The sequence below is a fragment of the Cygnus olor genome, chromosome 16 (genome assembly GCF_009769625.2).
Source record: "Cygnus olor isolate bCygOlo1 chromosome 16, bCygOlo1.pri.v2, whole genome shotgun sequence".
Lineage (NCBI taxonomy): Eukaryota > Metazoa > Chordata > Aves > Anseriformes > Anatidae > Cygnus > Cygnus olor.
The window spans coordinates 7,316,537-7,338,805 of NC_049184.1; the positions used below are offsets into that span (position 1 = coordinate 7,316,537).

The following is a 22,269-nucleotide window of genomic DNA, read 5'->3' on the forward strand; positions in this document are numbered from 1 at the left end:
TCTCTCAGGTAGCTCTTACCAAAGCCAAACAGAGCACAAATTAGTATAAATTGGCGCCTCAACACAACTGTGTAATTTGCATTTAGACTACTAAGAGTCAAATGCAAATCTTACTTTGCCAGACACAATGCTACATCGAGCTGACTGGTTTGGCGTGTACCGGAGCACTGCTGAGTCAGGAAGGCAGAAGTGGGATGGGTACGAAATGAGAAGGGGACCGGGGAGGGGTGCACGTGGATGACGGCGTGCCCGAGGGAGAGAAAGTCACAGCCAGGAGGAAAAATAGCACTTGCTGCTAAAGCACAGGAAGGAGAATTAGGCAGTCTGGGTCCTTTTCCTAATTATGGCATTTTGGATTTGTTCTGTGACCTTGGGTAAATAATTTATTCTCTTTGTGCACAGTTTCCCCATCTGTAAAATAAGGTTAATAGCTGCTGCTCAAATAGGTTGGCTTTTCTTGGCTTGGGCTAAGGAATGAGTCAGGGCAGACTTTGGCACACAGCAAGCCTGTGACGTGCTAAGAGAGACCACAGAAGTGAGAAGAGCAGGTAATTACTGCCTCTTTTACCCGAGGTAGCTGCAAGACCCCGCTGGACCAGTGGTGCGAGGCTGACCAGAAGGGCTGCAGCAAGGAGCTGCCAGAGGGCTCCAGGTCGCACCGGGGTGTGCTTGGACCAGCCTCTGCTGTGGCTTTTCCATTTTTCTTTACCAGAGAAGCAACATAAAGTGAAGCAAAGTGGGCTCTGACAGCTTTAGAAGCACCATGAGAGGAATAGCTGTTTCTTGCATTGGGCTGCAGCCTCCTCTATGACCACTTTCACTTCCACCCTTTACCTTGAAACCCATACTGCTAGTTTGGAAGGTGAAGCATAATGCAATATTGTACTTTGAGTCTTTTTTTCAGCCAGCTATAGGGCACAGTAGATGTGTTCACCTTGGAAACTTGCTAGCTGGCTGAGGGCGATGCAAAAACACATCAAATGCAGCAGCTTGGGTCTGTCCGTACTCTCAATCCCTTTTCTGCTGAAGCTGCCATACAACACTCCTCCCCAGTCTGGGCAACACAAGTCCTTACAGAACTTTGTTCGTGTTTTAGAGCCTTGCAACTGGTGGCTTAAATGGATTTGTAGGATCAATGAATAACCATCCACTCCAGAGCATCTACTCATCTCAGTTGCGTGTGAATCATGCAGTAAGACGTGGAATATTCATATCAAATTGAGTTGATTAACACCGTGGTTGATAAAGCTGGTAGTATGGTTTGATCAAATCACTGAATTTCTGTGAATACTCAACATTTGCACCAACATACCCGAGAAGAGAATTTAATTTAAAAATTATACGAAACCCTTTTATGACAAGCTATAAATGTTCACATTCTGTGTAACTTTATATTTGCTTCTTGGTTTCTATAATATCGGTAAAGTGCAGAGCCTCTCTCATGGTAAGTCCCAGTAGAACATCAACTACAAATTAGTTTTACTATGTACCCAACTATTTCTTAGTGGTGTTAAGATGCAGCGCCCAACTCATTCATACTATATTAGTGCTGGCCTGAATCCCCATGAAACAGCTTATTTTAATTTCAGTGCACAATCAAAAGAAAATTCAAGAATTGCACAATTCAGGAAAATTCAGCGAGGTGCCAGCCTCTGGCGTGCTCTGTTCCACCAGCAGAAGCAGAATCGCACAGGAGGCAGCTGGGCTGGCTGGGGGCCGGTGGCAGCAGCGACCTGGCTCTGGTGGCACGGCGCAGCGTTGCTCCCTGCTCCGTTTGCTCAGACGATAAAATAACTGCTCTGTTCCCCCGCAGGGCACAGTTTTATGCACTGCTAAGGTGAACAATAAACCAGCCTGGACAACAGATCGGTTCTCCTGGCCATATAACAATGAACAGCATCCATATATTTTTAGTGAATTGCTTGGATTTCTCTATCTTTTACAAAAGAGAAGCGATGTGCACATATAAGGCAGCTCACATTTTAGGAGTTTCCTATTATAGATGTCATTCCCAGTGGTTAATAACTCATCCGAGTATGACTTGAGTAGCCCACATCATCAATATTAAATGTGACATTTACTATCAAGAACAAAGTTTTGGGGCTGCTGCCAGCCCCACTCACTGAGCTGTAAATATTTTGATCATTGAACAGGAAGAAAGAGGAGCTGATCAGCCTGCACTCATGCCCGATACCAGCGGGGAGTAAACGAGTATTTGCACAGAGCCCCAAGTGGCTCAGCACCTGCAGCCTTGGCAGGAGCATCCCAGCAGTGAGTGGAGCTCCTGTGCCCCTCTGCCTGGGCTGGTAGCTGTGCTACAGAGACTGGGTTTCTGCTGAGGCTGCAAATGGGTGCACGGGGAGAGAGGAAGAAACCCCTCCTGGGTTTTAACAGCACTGCAACCAGGAACACAAATGTTCACGTAAACCTGAACACTGTGCAGGATGGGAACTGAGGAACCCCACTGTCCTGGGGCAGAGCTCCTGGCCCCCAGCCCCCACTTTCCAACAGGTCCCATGAATGGGATCAGCAGCACATCACCTTCCCTCCTTGAGACCAGCAAGCAGGACGTCTGTCAAGTAATTCATGCAATAATTTCACCCTCTTATAATCTTTTGCAGCTATAGTTTGCTCATGGCTGTGTCCAGCCTGGAGCTCTAGTTGCCTGGGGTGCCTAAAAATTAATTAAATCACAAGTATCCATTTCTGTCCCTAAACATTTTGGTGCCTACATGTTTACTATGCATTGCTGTTGCTATAGCTACTTTACAGTTGGATTTGTTTGTTGCAGGGCGATCCCTGCTGAATGTTGCACACAGGTACAGACCCAAGAAACTGCTCTTGTTTGAAATGCCTTATCACTCTGTCATTATACTTGACACACAGCTATGACACCGCAGAGCTTATGAGAAGAAAAACCCTTGGGAGTGCCCCCCACGTTAGAGTTTCTTCCTTGCATTTCACCCTTCCCAACTGAAAAGGCAGCAGGGGAGGCTGAGCCTTCACTCCAGCTGGGAGGTGGGGATGACAGGAGTGGTGCTGCTGAATAATGGATTGTTCAGCTCAATGAATGTACTGAAAAACAGCATTTTGGCTTAACTCAAAATATTTTGCTTTGCCTAAAGAAAAAAATTTGTTTTGTTCTGGGTTACTGAAATTAAGTTTTATTATTATTATTATTATTATTATTATTATTATTATTTATTTTTAACAAGAAAAGTTATCTTAGCACTGTTTCAAAAAGAGGGAGGAACCATTTCATTCAGAAAATATCAGAACAAACCACTTCCTTTTACAACTGTCCAGACAAAATATGTAGAACTGAACAACTCCCCGTGGCTGCAAACCGGGCGATGCCCCCAGCTCCTCCTGAACTGGAGTGTTTTGGCAAATATACAATTTGCTAAAAAATGTCACTTGGCTATAGCAGTAAGGGAACACCAAACAAATACCAGTGAATTTTTACTTTGATTTTTTATTTTTATTTTATTTTTCTAGAGACTATTATATTAAAGGGAAGGATTTCTGGAAGAGCACCGCGCATGTTTTCATGAATCTGACCTTCTAACTACACATGACAAATAAGTATGGAAGGTCTCATTACTGTGGAATGGCACTGTATAATACAGACTGCAAATACCAAACAGCCTCATTACGCCCATTATCATCTGTTATCATTGTTTAATTGTGTGTATCAATTTTTAATAAAGAAACTTCATGTGCCTATGAATTAGACCATACTGAGAGGGGCCTTTATTGATTGCAGAAACATCACCGGGCTAGCTGGGTCATCTGGATACAGAAGCAAGGTGGAGCAGAAGAAAGCATCTTTGTTATTCTGGGCTGCATGATGAACAGAAACACTTGTTAAACTTTACTCAGTGTCACTTAACGTTATTAGCCCTCCTGGACCAGAGTGATTTTACTGCTCCTCCAAATAATGACAAATGGTGCAGCTGGACAGAGCTGAGCTATTCACTCCAGTGATAATTGCTGCACAATGATATTAAAGAAGCATTCACCAAAAACTTCCCCGGTTAATGATGTTTAATTCATTATTAAATGCAGCTCATTACTGTTGGAAAGAAGGCCATTTAGCAGCCATCAGCTTTGCTAATATTGCTGAGTGTCTTGCAGCGGCCAGACAGCAGGGGGGATGGCATGTTTTAGAAATGTATTTTCACTTCGGAGTAAAAATGGAAAAATTTCTGGCAGTGTTTTGAAAAGAAATAATGTTGGCCACCATCTGAACCGCGTTTCCCTGTACAACCAGAGCAGGCAGCTGTTTGCTTGCTCTCGGAACTAACATCTCCTTTACACGAGGTATGAAAGGTGTAATTGCACTGCAGGAAAATCTCCCTGCGGTGGGTTTGTGCCCCTCTTGGTCCCCAGTGGCTTTGCTGCGCCGCAGGCCCGGGCACTGTCACCATGGCCTGGCTGCACAGCCCTCCTCTCTCCAGCCCACGTTTGGCAGTGAATTACCAGGTTTCTCTGGGGATTGGTGGTCCTGCTCCCCCAGCTGCTCTCCCCAAAGCAGAAGCCACACAGGACAAGGCTTTCCTCCCCATCGCAGAGGGCCGAGCCATGTGGAGGGCCAGGCCGCTTACATGAGGAAGCCCCCCAAGTGTGCCCGAGCACCGCAGGGTGCTGACATAACCCGGGCTGAAGGTGAGGCCAGATGGTGCTCCACTTTCGAAGCTCATTAGGGGAAGGTGTTTGGTGACTCATGTCTAATTCCACGCTAATGTTCCTGCAGGTTTGGCTCCCGGCCCCTCTCGCCAGCTGGAGTTCCCTTCAGACCCCGATTGTTGTTGCCCCGAGAGTACTTCAGGTAAAGAAAGAACAAGGCTGCAAAATAAGTCCTGGGCCTGGAGAATAAAAACAACCAGGCTGTAAACTCTCCCAGTAACGTGTCCTTGAGACTCCATTATCACACCGGAGCAACCATCCTGCCACCACAAAATCTCACTGCTCCTTACAGAGAAGAATGAAGGAGGGGCTGGGATGCAGGAGACACAAGCCTCCTTCTTGGGGTGGCCGCAGGGGCTCTCTGGGGCTGGGTAAATTCGATGATTTTTGTGAAAAATGGATGTGCTAATGCTACTCCCTCCCTTCTCCCATAACTCATCCTGAAACAGGCGGAGCGCGCCGTGCGGTCGGTTGCTGCTGTGCAAAGCAAACAGCAGCTGCCCCACTGATGCAGCTTGGGGCTGCTCGCCATATGTTTGCAGCAGGGCCTTCCTAGATACTGCACAAACATTGCTTAATTAAACAGCAGGTAATTCTCCTGGAAGAACCGAATAGTGCTATTACCATCAACAGGTGCAGACACAGAGTCGGGAGGTAACGGCTGCCCAGTATCTGCTCGGTGCTGTCTGTAAACACGGGTGTGTGTCTGTGGGGATGGTGGGGACAGCTCCTGACTCCAGCACCCCCTCCGGGTCGCACCCAGCCCCGTGTGCTCTTCTTCTCATTTCCCGATTCTGAAATCTGCAGTATTACCCAAGGACTTTCTCCGTGACAAGCTGAGACACCTAAATGAGTGATCCAAACACTTGTTTTTTTTTTTTTTTCTCCCTTTTTTCCCCTTCTGATCCTCCCAGAAGCCAGATTCTAGAATGCACTTGAGCAGGGCACGAGCTGTGCCCAGGCACTGTCCAAAACCACTCCAAAGGCTGGAGGACGCGGTGCGGGCAGCCCGCTGCACCCCCTGCTGCTCCCAGGGACGTTCCCCGCTCCCTCACCCCACGCCTGGGTGCTGAGTTTCACTACCAGGCGGCAGCTTAGGATGCAGAAAAGTGGTTAAATTTAACAAAACAACCATTAACCGAGCCAGTGGGCTGTGAGCAGGTTAGGAGATAGATCTGTTAGCATGCAGTACAGTTACCCAAAGCAGTCAGAGACACTGGGAAGGAACTGGGCTGCTGTGGAGAAGACTGGTTTTGTCTGGTGTGATGGGCATGCCTGAGAGCTCTGCTCGGTTTGGAGCTCAGCCCTCCTCAGACATGTTACCGAGAGCTGAGGGAACCGAGGTGCCAGCTTTCTCCGAGGAGGTATCTCAACACTAATTCACATCTTTGGAGCTCAGAAATTGTACAGGGTAATGTCAGGTTATGAAACAGGCCACTGATTTGCCCTGGTTTAATTAAGATAATGAGAAGTGTAGGATGATGAGCTATGGTTCTAGACAGCAGGAAAAAAAGGAAGAAAAGGGATAAAGAGCAATTACATTTGGAACAGAGAAGTCTCTACAGAATTAGGGGCTGGGGAACAGGCTGTGACAGAGGTGATGTCTGCAGGAGATTTATAGGGACCCAAAATAGACCAGGGCAGGACGGGGTGAATGGATCAGTTTGGTAAAGCAGGGCCTCTCGCATCCAGAACGCAGGTGCCAATGCAGCCTGCCGGGCCTCTCAGAGGGCGTTCAATGTGTGGAGGAAAAACCAGCAGGCAAACCTCAGCACATTTCCTAGCAGAGACGATCAGAAGCTCAATCGTCCTGGGAGCCTGGGGAGGTCCCTGCTGAGGGCTGCTCCCCACCTTGCTAGCACCACCACGCTGCCACCTGCCTGTAAACCTTGCCCGGTGTTAATGTATAGTTTCCAGAGGTGAGGCTGCCAGCTGCAAGAAACCCCAGAGTATATGCCACGTGTTGAGCAGTCCCCTGGGTCTCTGACAAACAGCTCAAGAACATGTTTAAGTCTCACAGATTTCAGCAGGATTTGTGTGGACCCAGCCCGAAGCATCTGTTCAAGTGCTTTGCTGAACTGGGTTTATCCACCTCCAGTACCCAGACACAGAACGGAAAATTTCTTCTTTAATGCAAAATGCTGGGAAACCCTGGACAAAATCAGTCTTACCATGAGGCATTATTAACTCCACTCGCTCTGGACTGAACCAGCAGAGGTTCAGTACCTTCTAGGCTAAACACAGTCAGTCCTTCCCTGAGCCTCATTTCTGTCCCCCACCGTGATACAGTTCTGATGAACACGTCTGTTAGGGAGAGCACTGAGCATGTTATTGGTGTTCGCTTAGGAGCAGTAACGACAACAATGATGATAATACCACCACCACCACACTGGCACCACAAGTGGCATGCCTGCATTTCCCATTTTGTAGCAAACACTGTTTGCTTTTCCTATGCCTTCCTTTCAACACATTGCTTTGAAAAAAAGACCCCTCAGCCACAGCCTTTCCCCGCAGCATCCCTTTGGGGGCAGCTGAAAAGCGGATTCCAGGAAATCCAGATCACACGCTGCAGTGGGAAAGAGAAGAAACTCCGAATGGGTCTCTATGTGCCGGCTACATAATTCACCAGCACCATAATTAATTCAGATCACTTAGTTTTACAAGAAGTCCTTCAGCAGTGTAATTAAGCTTATCAGTGATCAAATTGGGTCTGACTTCAGCATTAGAAGAGCAGCCAGAGAGAGAATCAGTAACAACAGGAGCAAAGAGGAGGGAGAGTTTAGACTAGAGACAGTTGGTCAATATTTGGGTGACGTGAGACTCATTATATATCTCCTTAATAAACATGCATTTAATTTCTGTTCCACTGTGTCTAATTCACTTCTCTGATGTTGTATTATCCTGCATTTCTATGCAGTTTTTATAGGTTGAGTCCCAAGAGCCATAATTTATTGACATTAATTCATAAATCTTTAAAAGGGCAAGAGAGACTTACTTAATCAGAACAAATCATTTCCCCTTTGTTTGGACTTGTTTAAAATCAGTTGCTTTCTACTTGATGCAATTTAAGTGACTAATTATGACTTGATTTTCTCCCCTCCCTATCCTTTTGATTCGTAATCAGCGCTTTCAGCTAATGAATTTCCCATTCTCAAAGAGCCATTAAAGACTTGGTCTTCTCCATGAATACTCTTATTTATGCAAGTACCCCATCGGCTTCAGAGAGCATCAGAGTGATTAATTCACAAATAATTTATATGACAAACGTTGCTTCCCCTGTCCCCCCTCCCCACCCTTGCAAACAGCCTGTGGGCGAATCCGAAATTTCTCAATTGTTCATTATTCGGAGCTATTCATGAATTTTTGTCAGTAAATAATTTTTGGCCCCAAAATTGACTGTCTGTAACCTGAATGAAAACATTTTGTGTTCAGTTGGTCAGCTTCAGGAGCCACACGGCCTCACTTCAGCCCACAGACAGGGGGATTTCGATACCTAACTGCCACAAAAGCGACGGAGAATTTTACTTTCTGACATCCAAAATGACAGCTAATTCCGTATTATCTTTAATTATTTATCTGCAAGCCCACTGAAGTATTTTAGGCAAGAGTTACATAAGAGCAAAGTATTGTTATTCCTTCACGTGCCCTGCTTTTCCCCGGGACGGTGCTCCTCGCTCCCAGGTGCGCTGCACTGCAGTCGTAGGCAGATCATAGAATCACAGAATAATTAGGATTGGAAAAGACCTCCAAGATCATCGCGTCCAACCGTGCCCCTACAACCAATATTACCCACTAAAACATGTCCCTAAGCACCACGTCCAACCTCTCCTTGAACACCCCCAGGGACGGTGACTCCACCACCTACCTGGGCAACCCGTCCCAGTGCCTCACTGCTCTTTCTGAGAAGAAATGTCTCCTCATTTCCAACCTGAGCCTCCCCTGGCAAAAATATCTTGACTTCTGCTCACCAGGACTCAGGGAGGGGATGGGTATGCACTGCAGGAACAGCCTCAGGCACTGACATAGGAAAGATTAACCTGATTTCAGAGAGCTGTTCTCCCCCCAAGCCTCTTCCTTCCCCACTTCTTGCCGTGATGCCCAGGATGCTGCACGCCTGTAGTGCTGGGCACACGGAGACTCCCGGCGTCACTCTTCGCATCTTGGGTACTTGAGCCCTGGCAAAGCGAAGATTTTATTAAAGGCAGGCTGCTGCAAGCATCTGCAGGGCCAAGTTAAGTGGAGTGCATGAGCTGTAAAGAGAAGCTTTTTATTTGTTGGGAGATTGGATCATTATCTGCCAATGAATTCCGAGCAGCCACTTACTCTCATCTTTCTGTGGAGGGCTTTTCTGCTCTTTGGACTCAATACCATATGTAAATAGAATTGATTTAGCTCCTGAGAAGACGCTCCTCCAGCGAAGGAGAACAACAGAGCCCTGCAGAGGGAGACTTGCCAGGACACATGTCACATCTGTCCTTGAGCAAGGGGCCCGTTTCATGGAAAAATCCTTCACATGCAAGGCTTGCTGGTGGCTAATGGAGCCCCATCTAATGTAACTGAAATGACTTCCTCACCTTCTCTCTCTGACCTTGCTGGTTCCCATAGAAAATGGGCAGATGAAACCCAGAAAGAATTTAAAGGAGAACTTACTTAGCTAAATTGAAATTTTAGCTATAGAACCTGTTCGTCAGCCTGGGTTTGACACTAGGGATGCTGACTTTTCTTTGCTGGCCTCACTATTAATAATTGAACAGTGGTATTGATAAAGCATACATTACTAATTGACTTAAGGAAAGGGTCAGATGAATGAAGGCAGCTTGGCAAATGTCACTTTGGTTAGCTACAGGCTCTGGTCTGCATGTAGATCAGCGTAACTCAGCCTGCATTGAAAGGGATGCTGGCATCTTCTGGGTGTATTTCCACACGCCCTTCTGCTGTCACTTGTCCCTGACAGATGTAGGGCTGCTCTGAGGGCAGTTGTGGGGACTTGAACCAGCTCAGCCTGGTAGCAGAGAAGAGGAAAGAGGTCTCAAAGGCTTATTAACATGTGTGTGGGTCTGGGGGTTTCCCACTCAATTTTATGGCCCCTCTGGCCCTTTCTCCACTTAACAACATTGGGAAAAAAAAAGTACATATCTATTATGCATCAATAACCTTGTTGCCATGACAACAGCAGTATCTGCAAGCACTAGGAGTATTGTGAGCTTTTAGGTAAATGAGAAGTGACACCCTGCTCACAAAACGGATCTCCTGGGTTGAGCAGGTGACGAAGAGCTCAAGTCAGCTGCCAAAGGGCAAAGGGCTGGATAGATGTGTTTTCTTTCTTGAAAAAAAAAAATCCTAATCACAATAGATATTTCATCACCACGCCTTTGGAAAGAAACCAACCTCTGAGGTGTCAGCTCCACGGGAGAGCATGCAAGACACGCGTGCCAGTGACAGAGCAGAGGCAGCACCATGTCATCCATCGCAGCTCTTTGACTATCTGCAGCTCACTGCAGTGCATGCCGTACGTCTGTCCTGTCCCCACGTCTGCTGCAAAACCAGTCAGTAGTCCAGGGCCTCATTTTCCTAAAAGATTTGGAAAGTTCCCAAGTGCCATTTTTGACTTTCATGAATGAACGGTGAACAATGACTCATCTACCGCAGCGAGAGCCAGCGCGTAAGCACGGACACGGGCACAGACATTCCCCTTCCCAGGGGTCAGCTGTGGTCCATGCCAGCATGGATCGGTTACACAATGGATCGTCCGAGAGGCTGCGTTCATCGTCATCTCCTGGAACAATCAGGAAAAGACAAGATCAGCTGAGGCCTCTACACTTCTGCTTTTCGTTTGCAGTTAGCTGCCTTTTGCTTTTCAGCATCCCGTGGAAAGACAGAAAGGGAGTGCTGCAAGAAGTCAGGGGGCTGCTGAGACTTTGTGCTGGGAGAACTGGCCTCTTGCATCCTTGGTTGTTCATCCTTAAGAGGTAAAAGAACTGCAAAATGAATGTTGGGGCTAGGTGTGGTGTTGTGGTTTTTTTTTGTGTGTGTGTGTGTGTGTGTGTGTACGTGTGTGCTTTATCAAACCCTACACCTTCCAAAAGCAAAACAGAACATGAACACTCAGAATTATTGCTCTGCCTGGTGCACAGCACAGCTGTATCCTGAGGCCTGGATGCCGTCTTTGCCTTGGTAATCCTGTTTTTGAAGTCTAAGGAGCAACCATTTGGGATTTAGTTCGACAAGCCCTTCCCAGCAAGTGGAGGTCTTCTGCCAGCTCAGGTAGCAGCCGAATGCAGGTACCGCTGGGACTGGGTTTCCCTTGCCTTCCTTACACAGCCCCTGTCTCCAGACACACACCTAATGAGCTTAATGACCCTGATTACATCAGGGCTGATCTGCTATTCAGTGCTGGCAGCAATAGCCCTGTTATCAACCAGCATCAGGGAGAAATCTCCCCCTTACACCACATGTAAGCAAGCAAGGAAGAAAACACACCAGAGGCTCCCCCTCATCTTTGAAGCATTGTTTCAGGGATTTTTTCTTCAAAACATTTTTTGAATAGGAGCTGCAAGTACTCAGTGCAACCAAGATTCATGGCCTTGGTTTTATCCCAAATATGCATTGCTCAGTCTCAGTTTTGTGCTTCTGGAAAAGGATTTCTGCATTAATGGGATCTCTGCGATGTTCCCTCCCTGCATCGCCGCTCTCCATTCCTGTGGCTGTTTCCATGACCATCGTGTCGAGCACTGGCGAACTTGGCCAGTGACTGGTTCCAAATTTATTTTTAAAAACCATTTTGCACTGCACGGTCAGTGCTGCCAATGTAAATCTCCGTTGGTGCCAGCTGGGGGACAGAGGCCAAGAGGTCATTCCTGTCCTCGGTGTGGGATGAAGAAAAGCCCCAACCCTTTCCTTCACTTGCTTAACTGGCACTGCTGTGCCTGTGAAAGGCTTTGCTGGTGGGGAGCGTACATGTATGCTGAACCCTGAAAGCGACCCCTCTCATGTGAACTCATGACTCCCATTTTTCCCTGCAGAGAACTGTAAAAAAATTTCCCTCGCTGACCACTTCTGCCCTCCACGGAGCAACTCCAAAAATGTTCCACTGAGCAGAGACCCTCAGCAGATCCCTCTCTGGGAATTACTGGAGTAACTAGGAGATATTCTCCCCAGGGAAAAAACAGAGGCTTTTTTGCTAAACCATTTTTTCTCCTTACAGAAAAATGCTCCGCAACTTGAGTTTCAAAGACAAGGTGTAAATCTTTCTTTCGTGCCATCAACTGCTCCGTGGCTCTTCTTACTTTTCCAACTGTTTCTTAACAACCCAGCCACTGTAAGAAAGGGAACCCTTGGCTCACGGCATGCCTCGAGAGCCATAGCTGGACGTGGCTCCCCCTGATCAGCCTAGGAACCCAGCACAGCCCCCAGGGGACCAGGGAGATGCGCAAGAGGGAGCCTTGGCAAGGAGCTCTTAGAGACAGCAGGAGCATGCTGAGGCCTTTGCTGGCCTTTTTGGCCAGTTCTGGAAAAGAAGGGGGATGTGGGTGCAATGTCAGCCTGTGATTCCTAGATTGTACCTTTGCACTTAATTTTACTGAAAATCAGTGTTTGCCGTTACTCCAACTCAGACATTTGCCACACACACCTCTGTGCTGAGCGGCATGATCCTTAATGCTACTGTGAGCAATTGGTTTTACAAGACTTGCTTGGGGAAGACAGAGAGAACAGTATCACCTGACTGCACAAAGCACAGACCGGTATGTCCATGGGGATGTCCTACACATTCCTTTGCCTTTCTGGAGCATGAACCACTCCTGAATCACCAAAGAAACGTACGTTCGCTAATTTAAGACAGAAATAATTACACTGACTTAAACATGAAATCTCCAGGATGCCTTTTACAACATTAATATCTCCTTGTATAGTAACCTTATTATAGGCAGAGATAAGTGACCCCACCACAGCGCTGGCCTTGTTCAGGTTTGTCAGTAAGTATAAGAAGATTACCATATACATCTTATTTCTGTTGCGATAAGCGGCTTAGACAATATGACTAAGGGTCACTCCATACAATAGCACTGTATAAGTATATATAATTTTCTGGTGTGCAGTGAAGTGAGCTGAAGGTTTCCAGTATGCCACTTCAGGTCTTTGCCATTAACCATGCAGCTCCACGCTAACACTAGAGCGTGTCGAGAGGCAGGTTTTTTCATTTCCCACAGGAAATAAGGACATTTTGACATTTACTACCTAACAACATTGCTGAAAATATAATGTGTTTCAGATAAATAAAAGCATTTTGAGAATACTGAAAAAAATTTGTTCCAACCATAACCTTAAGAAATGCCGTGCTACTGTGGGTGACAGAAAATGTGATGCATCTTGGAAAGAAAAGCCATTCGAAAGCTGAATCAAAGTTGTATTACCTCAACTTCATCAAGAACAGCATCTCCCTTCCTGCTTTATTCTGAAAACACATCCCCAGAGACATTCCCCCTCCAGAACAGGTGGGTGAAACACCTCCCCGTAGTCCTGGTGCTTGCACAGGAAGCAGACCCCAGCATGGGTCCTGTCCCCCAGCAGAGCTAACCAAACTTAATCAGGATAGCACACAGCCAGCACACAGAAATGCAAGTTTTTTAACAAAACATGAGCTTCTAGAGGCAAAGCGCTTTACCGGAAACTACCTGGGCAACTCTGAGACATTAAATACCGCCGTGGAGCTGTTAATTTCCTGGCGGGTAGCAGTCAGCATGGCTAAACCCACCTTTCCCTGTGTGATCCCACTGCAGGGACCTCTGGGGAGCTGCTGTATGGGATGTGATGTGCAGCAGCCCGAGCACAGAGAGGCAGTGAGAGCAAAGCCACGGCAGCATGGGCTCAGTTTCGGCCAACCCGATACCTGCTTCTTCATGAGAGAGAGCAGCCCAAACTGATCCCCACATGGGGAACCACAGGACTTCAGAAAAACAGTGCAAACCTTGTCTTTAACATGAACTCAACAGGACTGAGCAGAGGTTTCCAGAGCTCTGTAACTTCTTCACCCAAACCCAAGGAGCAGCCAACAGCCCCTGCATTTCAGCTCCATCTCTGAAGTGTGTTATCATACCGCTGGCTTAGGAGTACTTCAGAGCTGTGCTTGTATCGTCCAGGAACATTTCTAGTCTGCAGTGAGATGCATTAGCAAACAGGTCAAAGTGCCATTTACTGAATCTGCCAACGGAAAGACAGTATGACATTAAAGAATTCAATAGATAATGCATCTCAGGACTCAACTGAAAGTTAACTGACCCATGGTCTGATTTTGTGAATGCTTGCAAATGTCAAGTTATGGGTTGCAAAAGGAGAACCTGGGGTATTATAAGTGTACCAGCAATTGTCCTAATTGAGGGATTCCCTCAGGTCCCTTAAATGAGGTAGAAGAACCACAGAATTGGTTTTGGTTATAATGAAGGTAAGTACTGTGCTCCTCACTGCACACCCACCCTGACCCCTGAAAACCCACTGCTCACCCACATCCAGGCAAGTGCAGGCATAAAGAGCAACGCAGGAACTCAATGAACAGCCTAATTCACAAGCAGGATGATACCTACTTAACATGCAGCCACTTCAAAATGCACCCTAGCTCGTGTAGGACGACACCTATGTGCAAAGCTGCAACTTCAGAAGTGAAGAAGGAGTAAATTCCTCTCCACTTCCCCCTTGCTGCAGGCACGAAGGCTGCACCAGGAGCTCTGAGAGACCCAGCAGGTCTCGGTTCAGAGGTGTGTGGCTGGTGGAATCGCAAGGAGATGCCTCCAAGGAGAGCTTCCCCGGGCTGCTGAGCCTGGAGCCATGCCTTCCCAACCTGCAGTTTACACCATTCTGCACAGGACCCAAAACCTGCCCTGCCTGGGAATCCCTCCTTTACAGGACAGAGCGTGATGGAGCATCTCAGGGTCCTGTGCTTGTGTTTCTTGCCTGCCCTGCTCTGAGCAGACAGCAAACGAACCAGACACACAGTGCTCCGTCCCACAGAGGAGAGAGTTACAATGTAGAGAATGTGCCAGGCAGGGAAAAGTCACCCAGGCCTCCTTGGGCAAGCTGGCAAGATACTGGGACGTGTTTTTGCAGATGTGTCCTGATCATTGGGTGCACCACTTCAGTAACAACTGCAGATAATGAGAGAAATCAAGCCCAGAAGAGACCCCAGCCAAACGACAGCTCCACAGCAGAACCGGAGTGCACGTGGGCTGCACGGGCTGCTGGTTCGGAAATACTCGGCCAGCACTTCCAGATGCCGTGGCTCTGACCAGTTCCCATGAGCCTGTAGTGGGCAGGGAGGCTGGGACGGGGTGGTTGGAGCCCCCTGCTCAGCCCCACTGCCCGGCAGGGGCTGGAGGTGCCGCTGAGGAGGGCTGGGGCCTGCCCTCCTCCCACCTGGCTGCAGGCCCGGCCTGGCCAAGCCGGTGGCCCTGCAGTTCCTGTGATCCTGGGTATAATTACACACACCGTGCATCATTCCACGTGGGTTCCTTTTGAAACCGAGAGCTTAATTGTGACCTACATTTTAGGCCCTGGCCTGTGGAAGTTTTTTGAAAGGCCTTTGAAATCCGCTATGCTAAATGGCTCCGCGCAGGAGAAGGGAACCCATCTTTTCCATTTTGTTCCACTCTGCCCGTGCCCTACGGATGACTTTTATTCTCAGCATTGTGTGTGTCAACATCCTCTTGCATAAACCAATTGATAGCACAGGGCTGATGAGGCCTCAGGCACCCTTTTACAGGGCTGAGATGGGAACTCCCCCACGCTGCCCCACGAGGTGCCCGCCATATGCTTGCCTCCACGAGGTGCCCTCCAAGCCTGGCCACATCCAGAGGGGTCCGGAGGGGTACGGGGGTCTGTGCCACAGCTGGGGAGGGAGGACAGAGGCAGCGTGCAGCCAGCACAATGCCGGGGCCGGGGGAGGCCGAGCGCAGGATTTGGATTTGCAGGCAGCCTGTTCTCGCTGGGAAGGGGACCGTGTCATTGAGAGGGAGCAAGAAAGGGGAAAGGAGATCATGTTTTCTCAATGCTCTTATCTGAAGCAAACCCTTAATAAGGATTGGGATGAGCCCGGATAGAAGGAGGGCTGCTGCGACACGATGAGAGGCCGGGGGCAGGCGGGGGGCACGGGGCTCACCTCACGGGGCAGTGCTGGCATGCAGCCCCCTGCCTCTGCTCACAGGTGTGTGCTGTGGGGCAGGCAGTGCTGCCTGCTGCCTCTTGGCCTTGTAGGAAAGGGTGGGTAGTTCACCTGGCTGACGGTGACCAGTATTGCCAGGAGTCGTCCCTTCTGTGGGCAAGCAGGGCTGGGAGAGGGTGGGAAAGGGTTGCAATGAACCCCAAACCCAAAGACAAGGGCGAGAAGCAGCTGCACTCCTCTGATACCTCCCTTCTTTCCTTGCCAGGACCCCCAGTTCTCACCCTGCTGGTCCTCTCAGAAGACACCTCCATTAGCCAAGGGTTCCTCTTACAAACACTGCCTGGGTGGGAGCAGGGACATGGGATGTTTACAGGCCACCCTGCAGGATACCAGACCCTGGACCAAACTCACCCCAGGAGAAGATACTGGGGTGAGGTTTGTGCCCAGTACCATGCACTCAGCTTTTTGTCTACCACCCCCACAACACCAGCAGTTGTTAATAACCTCCCTGAGAGCCCAGCTTGCCCTTTCAAAGTCTCCCAGGAGGAGTCGTGCTGTGCCTGACCCACGAAAGAGGGCTTTAGCAGCAGTGTTAGTAGGGCACAAATGGGAATTGCTCTCCTCGTCCGTCACCCCTTAGCGGCTGCTCTCAAAGATGCATGGAAAGGGGGATTAAAGGATTGAAAACTCACTGGGTATTAGAGCTACAAAAATACTCACAGTGCGTGCTGGTTTGGGGAGGCTAGGTGAGAGCGGTCGGCGTAGGGCAGCGCAGAGCCTGGCAGGGGTTTCCATTTCTGGGTCAGGGTCTGGGGGATTTTGGTCTCCCCCAGTGTCCCCTTCCAGGCTGCTAAAGGGGCTGAAGCACTAATGCACTGGGAACCATCAGTCATGGCAGAAATTCCTCTCTGAGGGCTTGGAGAGCTCTGCAGTGCCATTATTTCCTTCACTTAAAACGACTGGTAATCAAAAGCCTTGTTTGGAAAGCCCCATTTGTGCCTCACGCAACCCCAGGCTCTGATGTATGCTAAAATCCCACTTTAATTATGCATGAAATGTACGTCTTTGGCTTTTAGGGACAGAGGAAACAGTTTTGTCTTGGGAATAACTGAGGATTATTTTGGCCTGGAGTCAAGAACACGCAGCCCATTTTTTGTTTTTTTTCACTTGGTTTTGGGTTACTTTCTAAGTGCAGGCAGCTGTTTGACGAGGGCCCATTTCATACAGAAAAGAAAAGTTTTTGTGTTCTCGGCAAATTCTCTCAATGCACCATTTCACAACCAGAGCAGTCGGCGCTGTGCCTCCCCCCAGCCCCAGCACTGCTGTCCCTTGGCTCTTGGGGGACTCCAGAGGACACACAACTGGTCCTGAGCTGCAGTCCATCCCTCCACATCTGAAAATCCAGCCATGAATCCTCCCAGTTGGGCACCTAAGTGGTTTTTAAACGGCCACCCAGCACGGTATGGAGCAGCTTGCAGCCCTTCCTTGGCTATGGAGAGCCCAGCTCCACTGGACGTGTCCGTGCTCCCCTCCTCCTCCTCTTCTCCTCCTTCTCCTCCATGCTCTTGCCTCTCCTACCCACTGCTGGCCGCCCCCTTTCTCCTCACCAGTCCCTGTGCTGGTCTGGAGGGCAGTGGGACGTGGGCCAGGTGGTGGCAGGGCTGGGGTCTGACCTGCCACCACAGTTCATGGGGACTGAGAGGGCCACCAGCACCACGCATAGGAGCACACGTGGTGAGGACAGGGGGCACAAAGCCAGAGGGGGGACAGGGCTCTCAGCCACAGGGTTTGCTTCCCCAGAAGGGAGGAAGAAGGAAATCTAAGCACCACAGCGCACTGCTGTGGGCGTCTTGCTCACAGCCTTGCTTTCAACTTCAGGAGCATCCCAAGAGCTGCCTATTTCCAGATCATGCTTCCAAGGAAGAGCAAACAATGCCGAGCTGCCATGATATATTTAACGATGAATCATTCTCTAAAAAATTATCAGCTGTGAAAGGCTTTCACCACTCTGGGGATAATGCAATGATGTATTTCATGTGAATCAGTGCAGCACGTATCCATGGCAACCCCAACCCAGCCATTTGCCAACAGTTGGGGTAACCGGCCTGGAAGAGTTGCAGAAAATAAACCCGCATATTATGAATTTTTTTAGAGGAAAAATTGGGCCTGTTTCGAATGACAAGTGGCTTGGTAGGCATATCATGAGACCTCCAGCGGTGTCAGTGCCCGGGGAGGCGATCCGTCCCCCCCAGGCAGGGTCCATCCTGCAGCAGCCGCTGGGTGTGGAGGCCCACGGGTGCCCGCACGGGCGCGCAGTTGGCCGCGATGCTCACAAGCCTGATTTAGAAGCCTGCAGCCCACTCTCGAGATAGGCGTAGGCACTGCAGGGCAGATCTTTGTATGGCTACAGGCAGCCGAGCTGGAGAACGGATCCGAAGCCCACCCTGAGGGTGCTGATGAAGCTGCAGCACAGATCTCACCACGGGTGCAGTGTGTCTGCCCACCGGTGATTTGGGAGTAGCTGAAATGCTCGTGATGTGATCAAAGCTGCTTCCAGTGGGTGCTCCAGAGCCTCCAGTGCTTGGGGAGAGAGCAGGAAGCACCTGCCTCACCAAGAGAGCTTGATCCCCAGGACACACTTTTTGACAGGCTTGGAGAACAGCCTGTGGTGCTCCCCAGGGCAACGTCAGCTCTGGGAAGATGATTTTTGCAAAACCACTGCCCCTGTCTCCCAGAAATGGATGTGGGGTTGTACTGAGCAGCCTCGCGCCTGCCTTACTTGGGAGCTGAATTCTGAAGACCATAAAGCTGTGTTGAAAGTCTCAAAGGAGAACATACTTTCCAGTTTGCCCTTTGGCTCTAGCACAGGTTTTACTCTCACAGGTTCAGTAATATGAATATTATTGAAAGGTAAAAAAGTAGAATTGTTTTTTACGATAGCAGGATTTTCATGAAGTTGACTAAGAAAAGCATCCTGCAAAAGAGTGCCATGGCTTGTTTAACCCTCATCAGGTCACTCGGGGTTCTGTGTCAACAAAAGAAAAGGTAGAGAAGGGCAAATTCCCTTAAGGAATGAAATGGCTGTTTTGACACAGATGGCTGGGCAGCAGTGGGCTGAGCTGGAGATGCCTCCCGTGAGATGAGAGCAGGGATGATCAGCAGTGGGGAGAGCAGCGAGGCTGGAGTGCCTGGCCCAGGTGCTGAGCCACAGCCCGCTTCCAGTGCAAGGGTGTGCTGGGACGTGAGCTCTGCTGAGCTCTGCTCCGGGCGGACAGCTAACGTGCTTTGTGCCTGCTGTCTGGAGCTTGAAAACCCAGCCTCAGGCAGCATAAAATGTGATTTTCCCCTCAGCATTATGTGGTGAGTGAATCCAGCCCATCTTTATTTTCTCTAAAGCATTATGAAAGACTAAACACTCCAAGAAAATGGCATCCATTCACAGCATGCCAAGGGCCACCGGCAGTGCTAATAAAAATTCTAATTGCAAGAGGATAACTATCAATCTCTCTGACTCATGCTAAGGAAGATGCTGAAATGGCACTCATGTTTTCATCTCTCCGGCACACTGTCACAACGATGGTGTCTTTATGATAACATCTATAAAGCACATGCAGTTCTTAATATGTTTTCTAATTTCACTGAACATATCTTTTATATTTCCCCATAAAAAAATAAGGAGAAAGCAAAGGCAAAAGGGTTGAAAGGATGAAAAATAGCAAAGAGAAGAGAAGAGAGGGAGAAAATTGGATAGGGGAAAGGTAGGAAGAGAAACAGTTCAGCTTCTGCCAACCTGAGACTTTTTAGTCTTTTAAAAAAATTAAAACCAAATATTTATCATTTTTGCAGTGTTTTTCCCCTCCAAAACTTCAGCATCCTGCGTGCTGCTGTGCCCAGCCCCTGTCCTGGAGCCCAGCTCCTCTCCCACCCAGTGGCCCCAGGCCAGTTGGCTGCAAGCGGTGCTCAGGAGGACCGGTCCTTCTGCCACTTGGAGAACTTCCAGGATGCTGGGATATATCCGAAAACACACCCAAACCCAGTTCGGGGAAGTAAATTTAAGAATGCATCCATTATCATATTAATCCTCCTACTAATTTCTAGCCAAAAGCGTTGTGTCTTGGAACAGGCTTGGAGCTCATGAGCCAGCGCACGTTGTCAGCAGCAGTGCCCCCGCCTCGGCCAGGAGCAGACGGTACAGCGATGAGGAACAAATGTGAACAAAACCTAATTTTCTGCTGGATCAACCTTAATTGTAAATCAATGGTTGACTTTTTCATTGTTTTCCAAGGTGCTTCTGCCCTGGCTAGGATTCAAGTTACGTACAAATTCTGGTGCTGAGCCTGGCACAGGTGGCAGAACCTGCTGGGCCTGGAGGGCTGAATGGACTGCAAGTACTCGAAGCTGGGAAACTCTTTCTGTCGGCAGTCACTACCAATCCTACTGCACCATGATTATGGAGACAGTTACCCAGAGGTACCACAGAGAGGCTGACTGTAATCTGAAGAATGTAAAATGGCAGAAACTGGTGTTCGGAGATGTACTGGGAGACACAGATCCATCCATCCCATGACTACCCATGGCAGCTAAGCCAGGGAACGGCTCCTGGTTGGTTTTCAGCAATGCCTAGACTTGCAGTGTCCATCTAGAGAGGGGAGAGAATGTTAATTTTTTAGGCTAACCTGGGTGATGCTTCCTCAGTTGCTAACACGGAAGACCTGGGGCCAGACTCTGCCATGTGAGTCTGCATTATTTAACATTACTGTATGACATGAGTAGCTGCACAAGCTTGTGTTTGAGGAAGGCTGGAAGACATTTATATACATGTAAATATGTATATTCTGGTTTCAGAAGAACAGAAGGTTGATCATGCAGGCCATAAGGGGGCTACAGCATGCTCTGTCCACACTCTAGGCCTGGACAATGGCAGAACCAAGATTTCTAGCTTTCCCAGGCCCTCTTACAAATGACATATTCTGGACGTAATTAAAGTGACGTGGCAATGCCAGGGTTAGAGCCCAGACATGCTGACCCTCAGCATTCTGCTTTCAGGCAAGAACACTCTGGTCCAACTGGGACCAGTGGGTGACAGAGCAGAGTGACAACGACCCGCAGCCCATATGCCCAGGTAAGTCCAGGTAAGAGCTTCATGCTTTCACACTGAATGAAGAGGACATCACCTAGAAAACCACGCTGTGACTGGCCAGCTCAGGCCATACCTTAACACAGCCCTCACGTCGGGCCCGTCCGTATCTCAGTGTCCAAGAGCAGCAATATGGGACCAAGCCGACATAGCTGGACCCCCCGGTACCGTGTGTTGGCCGAGGAACCTGCGGCCTCCAGACCCACTGCAGAGAGGCTCAGAGGCTCCCTCCCAAGAACTGGGCAGCTGTGGGCTCCTCCTCCTCCTCCTCCTCCTCCTCCTCCTCCTCCGTCCTCCTAGTAACACTTGGCTGTCTCCATCTCTCTGCTTGTACCCAAGTGCTGTCAATAAAAGCTCGGTCACTCCCTTCCACAGACAGCTCAAGAAGTCTGGCTGACAAAGAAGCTTCACCCTTCTTGATTTCACTGCAGCCTGTTTTTTGTCCATTTTCTCTCTGCACATTTCCTGCAGCCTCAGCTGGACTATGCTTGTCAGCTGGGCTTGGTTATGCTAATGACCAACAGATACACTGAAATCACTCTAATTAGCAACAGGATCTGCAAAGCACTGCCTGTAATTAGCACCCTGCTAACGTGCAATGGCAGTCATGTCCAAAAGGACACATTTTCCTTACCCACATCTGCCAAGAACCATTTTACAGACTTTTTGGAAGCAAAATTAAATCTTGCGGAATAAAGCAGGCCAGGAGACATAAATTCATATGGAGCAAAAAACCATCACTGTCCCCCCCTACAATGTCAGTCCTTTTCTGCAGAGGTAGGGTCAGACCCACATATACATAATAGGAACGTGATGAATGAATCTCTACCACATATGGTAGAATGAACAGAGACTTCTTGGGGAGGGAAAGAGAGATACAGACTTTCTGAAGCCTCAGTCTGCCATAAGGTTGGCTAGTACAGCTGGTATCACCAATAAAAAGAGATCTTACTGACTTTAAGGAGACTGCAAAGCACATCGTGATGCAGGATGGGGACCTGAGATGCTATTTTCAGTGCTGTGTTCTTTTTGTATTTGTGCCGTCGGTGAATCTGCAGTGTACAGGCAGGCAAGCCACACAGCGGAGGTTAAAAATATGTTTTCTGAAAACACAGCCCTAATACCGAGTACTGAATTTCATCCTGTTCAGATAAGCAAACTGAATATGCCATTCTGATAACACTGTTCTGAAGAGGCGAGGTTCCCTCTGAAAGCTGCCACCCTGTTCATGCCCCATGTCCATGCCCTACCTCTCATCCCTCACATTTTGCATCACCAAGCGGCTGCTGTGACA

The 22,269-nt window shown here is 48.7% G+C and overlaps 1 protein-coding gene across 1 annotated transcript in view; it reads right to left on the reverse strand.

Annotated features, from left to right (window-relative positions):
• The window catches only part of KCNB1 (potassium voltage-gated channel subfamily B member 1), a 115,199-nt gene that overhangs the window by 29,801 nt on the left and 63,129 nt on the right, over positions 1-22,269 (reverse strand). The window lies entirely within an intron of this gene.